The sequence below is a fragment of the Cupressus sempervirens genome, chromosome 3, assembly GCF_028749045.1.
Source record: "Cupressus sempervirens isolate cs-2001-9-10 chromosome 3, ASM2874904v1, whole genome shotgun sequence".
Lineage (NCBI taxonomy): Eukaryota > Viridiplantae > Streptophyta > Pinopsida > Cupressales > Cupressaceae > Cupressus > Cupressus sempervirens.
In genome coordinates, this window is record NC_143120.1 from 50,847,282 (window position 1) to 50,860,690 (window position 13,409).

Below are 13,409 nucleotides of genomic sequence, written 5' to 3' on the forward strand. Positions count from 1 at the left end.
GGGGCGAGGGGGGGTCAATAGTTTAAACTTGGACCCATAAAACTTTCACATTCATACATCACATGCATTAATATACTGAAATAACATGTAAAGCATATGCATCTAAATCATGTAAACATGTAATCAATCACACACATAACACCAGATATGATTACCCAGAAATCCTCCAAGTGAGAAGGTAAAACGAGGGTGGGGATGACACCCACAAATCTTCACTACTGTAGCGATAAAGTGTATCCAATTAAGGTTACAATGATTTGACCATGAATCATGATCTACCTTGTTAAAGGCTTACAAAGATTGTTAAGTCCCACCTTGTTAGAGGATTTCAAAACCTTGTTAGAAGTGTGCTTGGTTAGAGGACTTCAAATTACAATTAAGCACCTTGTCAAAGGATTTCATACAGCCTGTTAGGACTACTCTGTTAAGAGATTTAACTAAAATCACTTATTAAAATGTCTTAGCATAGATCGTATGGTTGGCACTTGCTTGCTTGATAACAGAGCACCTCTACACAATCTCTAATTGATCCTTCACGATTTGATATATCAATGCCGTATCCTTCTCTATCCTCTGTTCTTCACTAACTAATTTTGCAATTCACTCTTACTTCTAAGTCACCTTGAATGCTTTGCAAATTGTCTTGTTCGGTCTTCCAATTCGATCATTTACCGATCATACACTGTAAAGAGTTTAGGGCTTCATCCTCCTTATGAAGACTCTGGTGGCTTAGGGTTAGGTATGAATCTACGACTAAGATTCATCCATTTTTCTGCTTAAACCTTCCCATTTTCTGATTGGCTACATGTAATTCCTTATCTCCAAAAGATCGTAATCTATCCTTAAGTCGGCTCACAAACGGTTTACATAGTTGTTTGTGCCATTACAAACAAATATGTCAAAATTGTGTCATTCAGCATATGAAGTCACTGATGCTTGGCATGCACTGTTCTGTATATTGTGGCTCGACACCTGCATTTTTCAGCATCCACTATTTACTCGACTCTTGAATCACTTGGCATAGTCTATCTACTCAGAACTTGAGTGACTCGACACTCATTGCAACTCAGCATAGTCTAATGTTTACATGTTGTGCTCGACATGTATTACTAGTTCGGCATGAATTGAGTAAATGACTTAAGTGTGTTGACACTCACTTGTCAAAACCAATTTGAGATCAACAAAATCTTCTGTATGCTTTCCCAGAGAAAGGACCAGACTGGAAGTAGAATTCACTGAATTCATTGTGAAGCTAGTTGACACATGGATTGTATCTTGGCTCACCTTCTTCTTCTTCCTTTTCTTGGTTTTAATTTCCTATGACACTGAGCTAGTCTTCTCAGTGCCTGTCTCCTCCAAATCTTCCCCCTTTCCCACTTTCCTCTTCACATTTTTCTCTTCTCTCTTGCTGGCTTCTGCTTCTGTTTCCTCATTAATATCCCAGTCCTTACAAGCTTTTTTATTTATTTTGACCCTACTTTTAGCAAGTCACCGAGACCTTCTTCTACCTCGTCATTTTGTTCCTCTTAATTAGCCAGTTCGGTTTCCTCCTTTTTTAACTTTTGGCTTTTTATGGGTTCCATTCTTTTAGGGGTTTCCCAAGGGTGTGAATAAAGGGGAAGGCTTAGGGGTGGGAGCCAAGCACAACCACCACCATTATTAGGCAGAAATAGTGGGTCTTGATTACTAATGAAAGAATGGAGTGGCACTAGGGCAAGATGGAAATTATAAAGCCACAACATTAAACCCTAGTGACGGATGGTATAACTTTTACCCCTATTTTTCCTATCCCTAATATGTGTTGAAGAGGCTTTAAGATCATTCAAAAGGAAAAAAAGAATTGAAATTTCATCATGGTGCTTGAAGTGATTCAACAAAGGGAAATGGAAAAAATAATAGACCCCAAACCTAGCCTCTATAGTCAAATACTTCATCAGAATGAAGCATACCTCATTGCACGTGGACGCGAGACTTTCTCTATTGAAACCCCATTGAACCCTAGTGGATGCTCAATCTTCTTGAACAATCTATCCATGTTGGTCTCATCCTTAACATTTTTTTACCTTCTTCCATTTTTTCCTATCCCTTGAGAGACCAATATCTATGGCGATGATTCCTCATTCATATCAAAGGAAATGCCATAAATAGTGACCTTCCTTTCAACCCAAGAATTCACAAATTGAGCCAAAATATTATCATCGTAGCCTGCCATAGCTTCCATACATGGAACAAGGTCACCTTCATTCAGACTCATCGACATATATGGTTTCCTTACATAATCCTCAATTCTGGAAGACCTAATATATCCCTTCCATTTCTGAGTTCTTCTATGAGTTCTCTAAAACCTCTGGATTGCCTAGTTCGAAAATACCTCGACTCACTCTTAAATGCATTAGAAATAAAATAGACTCAATTTCTTTGCAAGTAATTTAGTGGCCAAGCAACAATAATTATTATGTGGGATGCATTTAAAAAGCTCATCCCTTCAACAATAGATGAACACGTGTATCATGATTACACTATCATAGAAAATCTCCAAAAGATCTTTGCCGGTGTACAACCAGTATGTATCATGATTACACTATCATACCAATTCCGATCTCCAAGTAGAGTATAAAACTAATAAACTTTACCACTATTATTATTTGAAATCAAATTTGAACTCATGTACGATCCTAATAAATTCAGCACTCACAAGAACTAATTAAAACATTTTATTTCAAACTTATATACATCAATCACTTTGTATAAAATTGTGTTCCTTCTCAATAAGAGTTAGAATATCGACTGAGATGGCATCCATTTGCCTCTAGCACCCTAATCCGTGACTTGTAACCTCAGGGTTTCCATTGCATCTGCCTGAACATTTCCTTCTCGGTACGGGTGCTGTAGGTCATAACTTTCCAGTTTTGCTAGAAGGTGCCAAATGTCACCTATAATTCTTAATATTGACCAACCTAGGTCATCATTTACTTTAATCACCTCCACAACCAGAATAGAGTCACCTTCAATGCTGATTTGTTTTCATCCCAACATGACAACCAACTTTAGTCCCCGGAAAAGACCCATAGCTTTAGCGACATTTTTAGAGGTTTTAGCAAGGCTACCCGGATAAGCCATGAGCTGTCTACTAACAAAGTCCTTGATAATACCTTCCCCAACCACTCCCACATTCTTGGCAGCTCAGTCAAAATTAAGCATCACCTTAGGAAATTCCAGAGGTTTCAATTTAGTATTCCTTCTCTTATGTTTTTTAGTTTTATCGAATTTATTGACTGGCTCCTACAGATTCCATTGTATAGCAATCCTTTGCTCAAATATCGATAGAGGGCTTTGCGATAACTTCCATTTACTAATTTCCTGATTCTCCTTCAATAGTCTTGACAATTGTATTGCTTACTTACTCCTTTTTCTTCTTCGTCTCCCTAAAGGTCCTGTTGTTTCTCTCTTTATAAACTCCCTAGAAAACAAGAGGTATGTTCTTTCCCCATTAGCTTGACCTGATAGTCCCAATTGAGGATGAACTTTTGCAAATCCGATGTTGTTGTTTATGGGAACATATAGTGAAGTTTAAGTCAGCAGATTTTGGAGATGTAGTTCTGATTTATCTATTAGCACAAGAACCTTTTTGGTCAGCATAGTTCAGAGAGGCATTTTTGACACGTGCACTTACCTGGAGGAAGTAAAGTATGTAAGGATGACGTGTGCATAAGCGCATGCCAATACGCTCAGTACATATAAATATATTTTGGTTTTAGAGTGACAATATTTAGTCGATAGAACACGATAAAGGATATGTAATTGGATACTTTATCTTAAGAAATTATTTTGTTTATCAAAATAATTACTTAACTAATTAGAGATGACATTCTAGATGTTAACCCTAAGTTAGCAAAAATTAATTTTGTGTTTTGGAAAGCATATAAAGTGATGAAGGCCAACAGTTAATAAAATATGGTATAAAGAAAAAGATTTTGAATATGAAGTTGTGAGAACTCTAAATTATGAATAATGTTATGTTGTGACGAGAATTCTGATGTATGATTAGAGCAGTGCGAATTGTGATAAAGTTTTGTGAAGAAAAACAAAGGCAAATATGAGATATTGAAGATATCAACATGTTATTTAGAGGTTTTTGTATCTACTCTTTGTATACTGAATTTCATTGTATATTGCATGTATGGGTAGTGGATTCATCTTGCATACTTTATATATTTGTAATAAAAACTCCTAACAGGGTTCAAGATTTTAACAAGAACCAAGACACTATATGAATGTAATAGACTCCTAACAGGGTCAATATCTTTCATAAGATAGTTTTCATTAGTGGATCATTTTGTGGGTACCATCCCCACTGGGGTTTTTTGTTGGCTAGGCTTTCCCTAGTTAACAAAATATGATGTTATGAGTTGTATTACTTTATGGTTGTGTTTACTGTTCAACATATTTAGTTTACTTTCATATGCAAGTTATAAAATTGTTAAAGATATTCAATTTTCGGCAAAAGTTTGTGAAATACCGAATGACCCACCCCCCCTCTAAGCATTTTCTATCTGTGACAATTGGTGTTAGAGCATAGTTACTCAGAGAAGGCTTAACAACTTGAGTAAGATCCCTATGGATATGGAACAGTTATAGAAGAACCTACAAGAAGCTCCTAAGCATATTTCTATTCTTACTAAAGAAAGAGATTCTTTGAAAGACAAGTATGAAGATGCAAAAGATTACATAGAGAAGTTGATTGATAAGATAGATTATCTTAAGTCCAAGAAAGAGCCTAAAGATCAGATCAAGGATAGTAATGAAGTTTCAAGATTGAAGAAAGAAAATGAGATACTAAAGCATGGACTAAAGATTGCTAATATAAATTTGAGTTTAGAGAACTTGTTTGACTTTCCACTAGCATCACTCTTATCAATAGCAACAAGAGCCATTTGAGTAGAGCTCTCCAGTAGACTCACTTGTAACTTATAATGGTGAAGCACTGCACATAAATGTGAAAATGAGGTATACTCAATAAGGAGAATCTTATTTCAAATGGCTTTCTATAAATTAGAAATAAATATATGTTGAATATCTTGATTACGCATAGTTGAGAAATCTATGCATACAAAAATTTAAATCTATCAACAATATTAGTAACTTCCTCTTTAACATTTTTCTTACAATCCATTAAATCAGTTAAAGAAATCTTCGGACCAATACTATATGAAATCGTTGAATGAAAACATTATCAAGATTTTGAAAGGAATCAATAGAATAAGAACATAGAGAGCAATGCCTTTACAAAGATCTATCCCTAAAAGTATGTGGAAATGACTTAGCTTTAAACTTATAGTCATGAGCAAAATCACCACATATAGTCTGGAAAGTTTTAACATGTTTTATGAGACCTTCCATACTATTAAAAGTCTCAAGACCACCTATACCTCAACATGTCGTGGGATAACAATACGAAGGATATCTAAGGAAAGGGGATTAGCAACGTCACATGTAGGTATGTTGTACTTAGATTGAGTTAAATAAGCTATTTATTATAGTGTAGTGACAGTTTGAACCAAGGTACTAACACTAGAATTAGAAGATGTATTTGTTGATATTGTAGTCAAGTTTGTTATTAGTAACACACACTTATTCAGATAGATAGTATCTATCGAGCATATTGTACAGTTAACAGTGTTAACCAAGTATTTTAGGCTTTACCGAGTTCTACAGTTGCTATTGAGTTCAAGGAACAATATTTAGTTTGTGCCAAGAAGTTTGTACCAGGTTGATGATTATCATTGTAAACCAAGCTTCATAAGGTTTACTGAGTCTCTTAGTGCAAGCCGAGTTGTGCAATGGTTACCAAGTTCACAATTTTAGTGATATGAATGCATTGTTGATTGAGTCACTCAGTGTTAACCAAGTGATTCAGTTTATATTGTGCTCGTAGTAATAACATTGATCGAGCTATGTAGTGAATCAAGTAATTCAGTTTATATGCCGAGTTCGCAGTATTCACTGAGTCAGCAGTGCAGACCGAGTTCAAACTACTTGGAAGTGATCAATATGGACTAAGCTTCTATGTCTACCGAATGCATGATGATGCTGAGCATTGACAGTGGATGCTGAGTATCATAACCTCATCGAGCTAGTCTTCAAAACCCGAGTTCCTGCAGTTTGGCCGATGTTGTGTGAATTTGTATTGCAGCTGACTTTGTTGATTTATAAATTGGATTGGTATATATGTAATCTATTGTATTACATCCAAAATAAGTTTTTGACATGAGTATAATGCGAATTTAAAGAGCAGAAGTGTGAAGTAAAAGGCTACAACAGTATAAAGAGTAGCAAAGATTTATCTATCACAAGAAGTTGATCATTACACTCAAAGGAATCTCATTCAGCAAATCAAGTTGCAGATCAAAGATCAGCCACTCTTTCATCTTAACAAGTGGATCAGTTAAATCCTTTCACAAGGTAGACTTAACACTCTTTTGTAAATCTCTTTACCGAGTGCATACTTCATTGTATATTTGCATATCCTTTTGCAAGGTGGACTTAGTAGTTCTCATTGCTCCTAACAGGGCAGATCATCAGAAATGATCATTATAAGCCTTAATAGTCCAATTTTCTACTGCAGTACTAAAGCTTGTGGGTATCATCCCCAACCCAATTTTATTTTTTATTTGCAAGGTTTTTGGGTCACCATATTGTGTGTCAAAGTGTTATAAATGCTTTAATGCTCTTAGTTTTTCATGCATGCAATTAGATCAGAATACATATGAAGGATTAATTAGTAAATAAATGATTAAGTTTTATTGGTTACCGATTCAGCTCTCCCCTCTCAATAACTTAGGCTATCATGTATATTTCCAACAATATTAGTAGGCATAGATATGCTGGGTGGATTATAAAAATTATAATATGTGAAAGGAATTTGTTAGGATGTTGGCAAAACATTAGAAGGAATAGGTAAAAGGTTCAAATAAGTGAAAGGAACAACATTATATGAAGGTAGTGAAGAACGAATGGAAGTAGGTGGAACACTCATGGGAAGTGAAGGGCTAGGAAGACTAACACTTAAATGAGTGGATACTTGTGTGGAAGCAGGACCATAAGAGCTAGAGAATATGTAGGTATGCTAATAAGAGTGGTAGAAATCTGGATAGAAGGTTTGACGATTGTGGAAGGAGGAGAATTTATTAACTCTTGAGCACATTTCCTCAAAGATTTAGCATGATTATTATCACAGTGAGGTATACCGTGCAAGATTGAAATATTATTATCATCATTTTTAACAAGCTTCTGAAAAGCTACAATAGAAACAACACTACTGGGATTCTAATCTTCTTGTGCAAGCCAACTTTCTAATTTATTAAATTGATTCAAATACTTATCAACTTGTGAAGGAGGAACTCTTAAAGCTTCATCATCATCATGGGATGAGTGAGAAGAGTTATGCACCTTTATACGATAAAGATTGTGAGAAAAGATGTAAGTATCATCATGAGTGCTAGTAAGAAAAGGGGGATCATGATCATACGAGCCCACGAGTCTATGACTTTTCCTAACAGAAATATTACAGGTTGGACTTCATGTAATTAAGCTCATAAAAGGGGATCTATAACAAGAGGAAAGTCTAGTGAGATCTAACCATGTGAATGTAATAAAGAGCATAAAAGAGAGAATTAATGACACACAAGATAGGCAAATCCAACTCTATGATCAAAGAGAGAAAGGAGGTTTACCAAAAAGAAGGAAAACACCTAAAACAATAAAGAAGGATCTAACTCTAGGAAAAAGGATAAAAAGGTTGTGTTTACCTAAAAAATGAAGGTAAATACCTAAAACAATCTAACTCCAAATAGAAAGGGGCACAAGTCATGTTCATCAAAATGTTTAGGGGGAAAAGGGGGACACTTTAATCAGGTTTAAGGTCTCTGGTTATATAGGTCAATAAGCCATTCAAATATGTATATGAGGAAAAGAGGTGAATTTCCAAATATGATTTCACTTATACTCAAAATTAGAATAGCTAGAACCCAAGTGATGAAGGACACCATTACAAAATTCAAATTACATAGAGGAGTACAATAGAAGGAAATGTACTTTTTGGCCCTTAACGGATAATGTGTGTACAAATTTGAACCAATCGCTTATATAGATGTATACAATTAGCCCAATTAAGATAGAGATCTAGGAAAATAATATGAAAGGAAATGAAATATGAAAGACTCAGCTTGAAATACATAGACAAAGATGTATTCTAGCTATGAAAGTCACATATCTAAATCTTTTTCTAAATATCCAAACAATATTGATTTCAGAAAGAAACAACAAAAGGATATAAACCCAAAAATTGTTCTGTAAGACAGAAAAAACGACTAGGTCAACCTGGTGCAAGGACGTCTTACAAAGTAATTGATATATTCCGACAACATTGTTACAAACTTTTCTAGAAAGCTCCCATAGTGTAGATTGCAAATTTGTAAGGTCCAAATTTATATCGCATTTCTACATACATGAGAAGGGTTTTTGTGGCCGGCTTGGATGAGGGCTTGCCCTGGTCAAGCCCTAGGTTAAGGAATTAACCGTATATGAGAAATATAAATGTAAATGACTAAAAATTAGATAAATTTGAGGATTCACCTTCCTTAAAACCCTTGTCAAATAAGGGTTTTGTATATACTGTATTGTAGATCTTGAATGAAGAATGTAGGGCATCTCCACGATTCGCAAGGGATCTACCATAATTCTATTATGGTGCCATGTATATAAATATGCATCAATGAAGAAGGTTATGAACTCTTCAATGTATATCTCCTACCTTGATGGATAACAATAAGCTAGGTTTTGAAGATGAAATTTTCACAAAGCATCCTTAAAGGCTAAATAGAAATCTCCTTGCTCGAATGCTTGAAAATGCTTGATTGTCTTGAAATGCTTGAACTCCTTGAATGAAAAAGGAAAAGATCTTGACGTGAGAGAAAGAGCTTATATTACTTGAGTGTGTGTTATGAAAATCAAGCCTTCAAGTCTTCTCATAAATGAGTTTTTGGGTGTGAAAACAATATAGGCCAACCAAAGTGTAATAAAACTAATTGAACCCTCGAGGATTTATGGGCCCTAACCCAAAAACATTGGAGACTAGGTGGATCAAGTAGACCTAAGTTTACATGGCCCCAATGATCAAGTTTGGAGTGCCACAGAAAGAAGATGAGGACACCAAAAGAAAAGGGGTGGAAAGTTGAAGAAGATAGGAAAAAGGGTATCGATAACAAGTACACCCATGGTCCAAAGAAAGCATTATGAAAAGGGTGCTAAAAGATCTTAAAAGGAAAGAGCGTCCGTTTTAAGAGGGTACAATAAGATCAGCAAGTTATTAAAAGGTTCAGGGTGATTTGCTTGGACAACAAAACTATAATCCCACAAACTAAATTTGGTCAAGCAAACACCAAACTTGTACAAAATGGGTCTAGAGTCCATATATGGTAATTTAAAATGGCTTTGGATCCCCTATGTGAAGGATTTCACTATTTCATTAGCCCTTTAAAATGTCTCTCAAAATATTGATATTTGGTTATTTCGTTGTCTTTTACAACTATCTTTGTCAAATAATTATAGAAGTTACCCAATAGTAAGATAATTCAAAAATCGGTTGAGGAAGTTGTCTTTATATTCTTTGAAACCCATTCCAATTAAACAGAGATGTGACCTGAAGTTTAGAAAAGAAGTCTAAGTTTCTTGGTGCTAACTAGATTTAGTTTCCTTTATTTTTTTGTGTAAATGATGTTGTGTGGACTCATATGTTTTGGGTCAGTTGATCTAAGTACATAGGAAGATAGTCTAATGAATTAACATTCACATATACTTGATTTGATCTCATTAGGTTTTCATTAAAATGATTTATAAGGAAGATATTTTAGACGGGTCTGTACAAGTACATTCAATAAGGGTTTCACAAAGAAATTTAATATTATTGACATTCCATAGTTGAAATCATTTGATTTTTGGGTAAATTTTAGGTAATTGAATATATTTTACTATGACTTTTTTTGGGAGTTAGTACCTTTTGAATCTGATTTTTTCCAGGATGCCCTAAGTTTGACATCCTTGAAAAATGGTTAACTAATTTCGAAGAGAAATTGAAGTTTCAGAATTGTAAATGGTGTGTGTTACATCCCAAATTTTGACCTAATTTAAATTTGTTTTTAGCCATTGGATTAAATCAATTTTCTTTCATAATCATGTAAAAAGAGTGCTTAAATATATCCGTTGTATTGATTATGTTAATTGTTTAATGATGATGGTCATTATCCATTATTTGCCATGTGATAATTAGCAGTTGCTTGATTTTGAGATTATGGTTAATAATAAAATTCCTTGTCTACATTAAATATTATTATGGATTTATCATGGAACTTGTTATTATCGTGGAAAATGTTGCACTAGTGATTGCAGGAGAAGATGAAGGGGAGAAGCATTGCTAAACGTGATCAATGGAATGGGATACTAGTAGGGTTGACAGGTATGACTCTTAATTGGCTTGGTAAGGACCTAGCAACTTGAACATCAGGATACAATTGATGGATCCGCATGAGCTATTAAATAAATATTTAAAACATTAATTATTTTAATTAAAAATAATGCATACCTCAAATGGTTTTTTATTGACTTTTCCACCATATCATTATAATGTATATTTATGTACGTGCACATAGATATAGGAATAAAGGGGACACCATAATATTATTTTTATACAAGATTTTATCTAATATGTACATTTAAATATGTGTATAAGAAGATAAAATAATCTTCCAAATAAAGCATGTATTTAGATATACTTAATAATAGATATGACCTTGGATAAAATAAATAATATGATGCCACCTGATAAGTACATCTATAACCTTGGATAAGTACATCTATAATAGATATGACCTTAGATAAGTACATCTACATGCAAGTAGATAAATATATTATAATTATCCTTGATTTATAACCTTCAAATCTTTTTCCATATTTTTTCAAATTCTTGCTAGAAACCGAAATGCACATTTGGCATATTGGCGTTCAAGAAGCCAAGTCCTTTTCTTTTTAAGTTATGACTTCTTGAAGCCAAAAGGTTTTTCGAATACTTCTTTATATTATGAAGTCGTGAGAGACCATGGGTATTATTACACACAATATATCTCTGCATTATTCCACCTGATACCCCTTTGTATATTTCCTTGCTGCGATTTGACCATTTCATTGAATATTTTTGTTGAGGATGTGATTGGTAATTACACAGAGATCTATGTTGAAGGTATTTCCGTGAAGGAACTAATTATCTGCGTCCAGCCAAGGCTCCAATACTTCTGAACTCACAAGTTATGTGGTTGACTTACTATATCCAATCGATATATATATATATATATATTTTATCAGAGACCACTCCATTGTATTTATAGTAGTAAGCTACAGATTCTTGAAATGCCGTATAACATCCTTGTTTGATATCATCAGATAAGTTCATCCTTAAGTTAGAACTTCTCATGATAAGTCGAGATCAATTGTTCATGATATGATTTCACATCTTTATTTTACTGCTGAATATCAGAATCAAATGGTATTTATTTTACAAATATTATATTTCTTAGGTCACAAAAATGTGATATGTTTAAAACATGTAATATTCTTATATCAAGTCGAGGATCAACAAATAAAGCTGATTGTTTAGAGATTCAAACACTTGGGACTCACCCGATTGTATAGCGAAGGAAGAGGTGAAGAGGTGAGATAAAAATTTGCAATAACAGGGAAATAAAAATCAAACATGACATAACAATTATAAATGATTTTAAAAAGGAAAATCATTTAATAACTCATGCATGTTCATACTTATTGTTCCTCTGGTGTCAAGTTGAGCGGTGGTGATCGAGTCATTGAACCCATCCGAAAACTTTGGCCAAGGTCATTAAGGGCATGTTTGCCATCTATGATTACTTGATGTCAGTAGTACCAGTTATTGAAACATGTCCATCCATAATTGCATGCGGACATTCTAAACATCGAAATGCTCAGATGGCTGGACTAAAAGTATCCAAAGCGTGATCTCGGGGTAGAGAGGGCCTTTCTATTCAATAGATTGTGTGGGGATGAACATGGTCCGAGGTTGGAAGGTTAAACCTAAGTCAATACTTATCCTCTTATCAAAAGCCGAAACTTGCACAACCAATTAAAGATTCACTAGTTATTTCTCATATGTTCCTATTTCTATTTCATGTTATGCATTTACTTTACTTGTATCCAAGGAAAAATAGTAAATTGTTATTTCAATTGATTATTGTTACAGTTATTTCAATTGATCGTTATTTCAATTACTTCATTTGATCATTGTTGGAGTTATTTCAGTTGATCATTATTACAGTTATTTCAGTTTGGTTTTGTTATCTCAGTTCATCGTTAGTAGTTAAAATCAATTAATGCCTCATGAAAAGGAATTCAAGATATTTTGTTTCAATAGTTAGTTGAGGAAAATTCTTTTTGGATCACCTTTATTTTGTTATGAAAATCCATTTCTTACATATGATATCAGAGCACTAGGTCTATTACTGAGCCTAAGGCATATTACTTTCTAATAAACTTGAAAATTCTTAGAGTAGGTGTTTCGGATATAAGTACGTAAAACACCTCGCAAGAAGGCACAACATCCTACCTTCTTGTACTTGATTAAGAACATACCAAACTTCAATTACACTTGCTCTTCCATGCCTCAAGATAATGAAACCCTAAAATAGGCTTTGCAACGAATGAAGAATGAAAGAGTCAGGTGGACTCTTGCTAGTAAAGCAACATATAGAAATAAACTAATTCAAAATTGGAACACTTGCCAGGATAATTCTCTTATGCACTTCCATAGATCTTGGATGGTGCAGGATATGTACAAATCTGAAACATAATTGAATGCTGAGCAGAAAAATTTAGATTCCATAATGTAGACATCCTCAGAGGAGGAAATTTTTGTAAATAAGGGCCGCTATAAATGCAACACAAAAGTATTAAAGTTGTTTAAATAAAATTGGTTTATTCATGTGTTATATCCACTCGCAAACTCTTTTAATTTGTTGAAGACATGCTATATAGACACACACACGCACACACACACACACACACAACAAATTCACATAACCCACAATCATCCACTGATTTATTACTTTAGATTTTGCAAGAAACGCAACTGAAGTTGGATAATATGGAAAAAATAATGAATGAGATGGTAGCTCAGATTGGACGGAACCAAGAGAAAATGCAATCCTCGCCTCCTCCCAAAATGGAAACAAAAGTCTCTGAACACAACAAGAAAACCTCTCAAGCTTCACCCACCCAAACCGAAAAACAAAAGAAACAAAAAATAGTGAGTGACCTGTCCGCAAATATTA

General features: G+C 34.2%; 1 protein-coding gene across 4 annotated transcripts in view; it reads left to right on the top strand.

The window, feature by feature from the left end:
* Positions 1-13,409, top strand: part of LOC149564737 (MADS-box transcription factor 14-like) — a 162,819-nt gene that overhangs the window by 114,517 nt on the left and 34,893 nt on the right. For 2 of the 4 annotated variants that reach the window (XR_016361910.1, XR_016361909.1), the window contains exon 6: positions 10,447-10,513. The exons of the other annotated variants lie outside the window; for them this stretch is intronic. The gene's annotated coding sequence lies outside the window, so the exon portion shown is untranslated. The remainder of the gene's footprint in view (positions 1-10,446; positions 10,514-13,409) is intronic. 4 annotated transcript variants of the gene reach the window in all.